Source organism: Myotis lucifugus, unplaced genomic scaffold (genome assembly GCF_000147115.1).
Source record: "Myotis lucifugus unplaced genomic scaffold, Myoluc2.0 scaffold_913, whole genome shotgun sequence".
NCBI lineage: Eukaryota > Metazoa > Chordata > Mammalia > Chiroptera > Vespertilionidae > Myotis > Myotis lucifugus.
Genome location: NW_005871961.1, coordinates 29,771 through 35,360, shown reverse-complemented (window position 1 = coordinate 35,360; position 5,590 = coordinate 29,771). Strand labels below are relative to the sequence as shown.

At 52.6% G+C, this 5,590-nt stretch overlaps 1 protein-coding gene across 4 annotated transcripts in view; it reads left to right on the top strand.

The window, feature by feature from the left end:
- LOC102434156 (up-regulator of cell proliferation) overlaps positions 1-5,590 on the top strand; it is a 29,013-nt gene that overhangs the window by 9,276 nt on the left and 14,147 nt on the right. The window contains exon 1 of one of the 4 annotated variants that reach the window (XM_014448748.2): positions 114-407. The exons of 2 other annotated variants lie outside the window; for them this stretch is intronic. The gene's annotated coding sequence lies outside the window, so the exon portion shown is untranslated. Of the gene's footprint in view, positions 1-113; positions 408-5,590 lie in introns of those variants that run through there. One more of the 4 variants, XM_023747571.1, reaches the window with a different exon arrangement.

The following is a 5,590-nucleotide window of genomic DNA, read 5'->3' as shown; positions in this document are numbered from 1 at the left end:
GCGGGGATAGCGGCCCGGACGCCCCGAGAGGGCAGCGCAAGGGGCGTGGACTCTGCGCGCCCGGCCCCACCTGGCCCGGAGGGTGCGGGGTGCGGGATGCGCCGCGGGCCTGTGGGGCGGCGGCCCCGGGTCTGACCTTCCCTATCTTCTGCGGCTCCGTATTAAATGTTCTTTTCTCGAGGAAACGATGGTGTCGGACAGAGTTTGCCATTTTTAAGAAATCCTACTTGGAAAATGAGACCTCCTGCGTGCGTTAGGGTTACTGTGTGTTTTGGGAATGTGGTCGGTGAGCCGGGAATGCCCGTCCGGCTCCCGGCTCCGGCGGAGGAAGACTGACTCAAGGTCATGGCTGGAGCTGGTGGAGTCGTCATTTGACTGTTGTCCACCCTCCCGCGGGCGCAGACCTGGTGCGTGTGGTACGGACCAAGTTGTGCACCTTCCACTTCTCGGGCCTGTACAGGTGCGGGCCTGCGGGTGCGGGCCTGCCCTACGGGTGGAGGTGGTGGGCCAGGCCCGGGGCGGGGGATGAGCGGTGGGGGGAGCTGGCTTCCCTCCCCCCCCAACAGTGACAGGCTCTGACCAGCTGTCACGGCACTTCCCGCCTTACCTGCTGCCTCTCGGCTTGGGGAGCAGTGGTCAGTACTTTGAGCTCGTAAATGGATAAACAAGGGCCCATCCCTCCAAGGCCCGTGCTGATTCACCAGGGGGTCAAGGTCCCCAGCGCCGGCCCTCAGGGCGGGGCAGCCTGCAGGTGGCCGAGCCTGGGTGGGGAAGCCTTGAGGCCTTAAGAAAGGGATGGTGCCTCTGGCCTCCAGGCCCTCTACCTGGCAGGCGTGGTCAGAAGGGGACTCAGTGCCAGGCTGGGGTGCCCTTCTCTGAGGCAGGGGCCCTGCACCGTGTCCCTGGAGAAGGTGGCATTAGTGCAAACTTGATGTTTGCAGTTCCAGCTGCTTGTGAATGACCCCACAGGTCTGAAGCTGGTGCAAATCTGTAAGTCCCCACCGCAAAGCTAGGGTCACAAAACCTTCAGTGCACGTTACGCTGTTTCATAAAGAGAACTGTGCCTTTATGCTGTGTACAGATCTGGGGGCAGTCCACACATCCAGAGGTGTCTGTTCTACAGGCTTCGCTGACAGAGTTCAGCCTGGGAGGCCTGGCTTCCTCAGATCCTCTGGCCTGTCTCAGCCTGCTGACCAGCGGGCGCTTTGTCTACTGAACTCGGTGCAATGGGAACAGTGCAGGATTCAGGGCACGGATGGGAAGGGCAGTGTGATTTCTGCTGGGTTGTTCATGGAGGAGCTGTCAAGCCCCTTCTCGGTGCTTTACACGTATTAAGTTACCGAATCTTCACCACAACCCTATCAATAAATCCTGTTTTTATCTCCATTATACAAGTTAGGAAACCGAGGCCTAGCTAAGCAGTTTAAGTTAAAAATTGGTGTAGCACAACCACATTAAGGAAGGTTGGTTTATATTTGGTTAATGAAGCACAAACAAAAATGTCGGATTCTGTATTTTGTTCTGACCACAGAGTGTTCTGCATGAAGCTGAAGTGAGGATGTAGTCTCGCTCTTTGTGGGTGTACGAAGCTGCATTAGAAAAGCGGTTGTCCCTTCGGTTATGGTTTTACAAAAGTTGGCTATTTCCTTTAAAGAAAGATTCCAACCGAGGTTGTGCTTTCTGAGAGCCACCTTCCCCTCCGTGAGGATGGCCCTTCCTGTTGTAGTTCAGATGTGGTGGTTCTGAAGATTCTCTACATTAAAGCCTTTTTTGGTTTGTTTTTCCCCCATCGATTTTTAGAGAGAATTGGGGAGGAGGGGAGAGAAGGAGAGAGAAACATCATGTGAGAGAGACACAGAGATTGGTTGCCTCCCACACACACCGGACTGGCCACAGTCGGACACCTGCAACCTAGGTACGTGCCCTTGACCGGGGAGTGGAACCCAGAGCCTTCCCAGTGGGGACTGATAACTCTAGCCCGGACCAGCGACACAGCCACATTGTAGCTTTTCATAAAATTGTTAGTTGCCTTATTTTACTTTTTAAAATATGTTTTTATTGATTTTTTTTATAGAGACAGGAAGGGAGAGTGATAGAAAGAAACATTGATGAGAGAGAAACATCATCGATTGGCTGCCTCCTGCACGCCCCCCACAGGGGATGGAGCCCGCAACCCGGGCATGTGCCCTGACCAGGAATGGAACCGGCAGCCTTTTGGTTCCTGGGTTGATGCTCAACTGCTGAGCTACACTGGCCTGGCTAGTTGCCTTATTTTTAAAAGTAAGTAATACATGTGCCTAGAACACATTTCAAAATGTATGGAAGGGAATTAGATGAAAATTCAGGGCCCCCTGCACCTGTTCCTTGCTGAGACTTGGTCTAAGCCAGACATGCATTATGGAGGTGTCCTTGCCTCTTTCTCATGGATTTATAGATGTTTGTACTTGGAGAAAGCGAGCCCTTTGTCATTTATGTCACAAATACTTTTGTCCATCTGTCATTTGCCTTTTGAGTTTACCATACTCTGAGGTTTTAAGTCTTTAATCTTTTCTTTCAGTGTATTTTTTGTTTCATTTGCTAATTTGACTCTTAGACTCATTTGGTATTGACTCTGGTGAAAGCAGCTTTAGGGGTTCCCTTTACTTTCCCAGGCAGTTGTGAGTGAGTAACAGCAGGCGCTGCGCTGTGGCCAGACCCTCCATTTGCCAGACTCGCCGCAGACCAGCTCTGCAGCCTCCAGAGCCTGTCTCGCGTCACTCGCTGCAGGTTTTGTCCTCCTTCCTTACTGTTCTTTCTCAGAATTTCCCCGATTAGTATTGTACATCTCTTTCCCCATAGGATTGGCATATCTGTTTTTGAACCTAAATTCACTGATAGGCTTTTTGAGGGAGAATTGACTGTATTATTTTATTGTTGTTGTTAATCTTCACCCGATGGTATTTTTCCATTGATTTTTTAAAAAATATATTTTTATTGATTTCAGAGAGGAAGGGAGAGGGAGAGAGAGATAGAAACAGCAATGATGAGAATCATTGATTGGCTGCCTCTTGCATGCCCCCTACCGGGGATTGAGCCCACAATCCCAGCATATGCCCCCTGACTGGAATTGAACCTGGGACCCTTTAGTCCACAGGCCGAGGCTCTATCCACTGAGCAAAACCAGCTAAGGCAGCGGTTCTCAACCTGTGGGTCACGACCATCGGAAAACACATACAGCATATCAGATATTTACATTATGATTCATAACAGCAGCAAAATTAGTTATGAAGTAGCAACGAAAATAATTTTATGGTTGGGGGTCACCACAACATGAGGAACTGTATTAAAGTGTCATGGCATTAGGAAGGTTGAGAACCACTGAGCTAGGGCTTTCCATTGATTTTTAGAGAGAATGGAAGAGAGAGGGAAAGACAGAGAGAATCATTGATGTGAGAGAAACACATCGATTGGTTCCCTCCTGCATGAGCCCTGACCAGGGCCCCGGCCCAGGAAGGAGCCTGCAACCAAGGTACGTGCCCTTGACCAGAATCGAACCTGGGACCCTTTGGTTCACAGGTCAACGCTCTATCCACTGAGCCAAACCGGCTAGAGCTGGGGAAAAATTTACTTTAAGCCTTCCTTTCCCCAAACAGCTGGGCCTTTCATTTGTTCAAGTCTTTTTTTTTTTTTTTTTTAAATATTTTATTGATTTTTCACAGAGAGGAAGAGAGAGGGACAGAGAGTCAGAAACATCGATGAGAGAGAAACATCGACCAGCTGCCTCCTGCACATCTCCCACTGGGGGTGTGCCCGCAACCAACGCACATGCCCTTGACCGGAATCGAACCCGGGACCTTTCAGTCCGCAGGCCGACGCTCTATCCACTGAGCCAAACCGGTTTCGGCATTTGTTCAAGTCTTATGTTCTTTCATATTTAGAGTCTTTTCATATGCATGTTGCACATTTATAAGGCAGATTCCTCAGTTTCCCCTGGTTGATACTATAAGTGGGAGTTTCCCCTCCATAGAGGAAGGCAGCTGGGTGTCCCCAGCCCCCTGTTCTCTTTGTATGCAGTCGCGCTGCAGTTACCCTCGGGTTTCCCACGTCTCTCAGCACCGGGGCTATTTTCTGTTGTCATGGGCACATCAGCAAGTTCATCCTGCCTTCCTTGTGGGTAGTGTCTCTCCAGGGAAGGAGCGGTAGTGGTCTGGCCCGTGCATGATGGAGGGCTAACTTCCCCGGCCAGCAAGCCCTTTCCAGCCCTGTTGTCTGTGCAGCATCCGCGGGGGGTGGGGGGGGCGGGGGGGGGTGCCGGTGGGGGGGGGGCCCTGGGTCCCGGGCTGGCACCTAGCACCAACCTGCTCGTGACCCCCTCCACCCTTTTCACCAAACCTTTCCACCTGAGCTAGGCAGCCCTGTTGAGCCTGAACATGAGAGGTTTCCTGGGGTCTCTCTCCCACGCTCTGGCCAGTCTGTTGACATCCTCACAGAGACTTGGAACCCGACCCTGCAGGGTCACCTCCGGTGCTGCCACCCAGGTCTGATCTTCATCTCGTCTTTGTCAACATAAGACAGGCCTGTCGCTGGTACTCTGTGTCCTCAGAATCAAAGCCAGTCTGTTCTTAGGGCCTAGAAGCTCCATCCCATCTGACCTCACCTGCCACCTCCCCGCTGCTCACTCTGTACCGGCCTCACTGGGGCCCTGGGTGCCACCGGGCGTCTCCCTCTGCCTCTGCCGGGTCCACTACCCCCGGGAGAGCTGCATGGTGATGTCCTCACCTCCTGCCAAGCCTGCCGGACACAGGCCGCTTGGGAGGCCCGCCCTGAGTGCCCTGTAGCTACAGCAGCATGTCCACCCGTTCACCACCCTGAACATCTTCCTGGGTGTCCTCTACTCAACACCCGTCATTGTTCATTGTCAGTCTCCCCCACTTCGTTGAGTGGAAGCTAAGAGCAGGGATGTTTGTGCCCTTCACTGATGCATCCCAGACTTTTATAAAAGTTCCTAGCCCTAGCTGGTTTGGATCGGTGGATAGAGCGTCGGCCTGCAGACTGAAAGGTCCCGGGTTCAATTCCGGTCAAGAGCACATGCAGGCTCCATCCCCAGTAGGGGGCGTTCAAGAGGCAGCCCATCAATGACTCATCATCATTGATCTCTCTCTCTCTCTCTCTCTCTCTCTCTCTCTCTTTCTCTCTCTCCCCCTCTCTGAAATCAATGAAAATATATTTTTAAAAAATTCTAGCAGCAGATGACTATGGGGATAAGTCCAAGAGAACATTGACTGCCTCCTGAAAACCCGCATCACGTCCGTCAGGCTCTCTGCATCCTGACACTAACCTTATGAGGTGTGCAGGGCCGTGACCACATGTGTGTTCTGTAGAGCAGCGGTCGCCAACCGGTGGTCCACGGGCCACTGTGGTCCCTGAGGTCCTAAAGGTTGGCGACCGCTGCTGTAGTGGTGTAATGAGTGTTGGTAACCTCTTTCCAGCCCTGCTCTAGTGTACGTTCCTGCAGCATCAGGGCTGCAGTGTCCTCTCCCTCGGGCAAACCCTGCGCAGCATGAACTCGGGGCGAGGCCTGGGGTGCTCAGGGCACCTCCCTCTCCTCAGA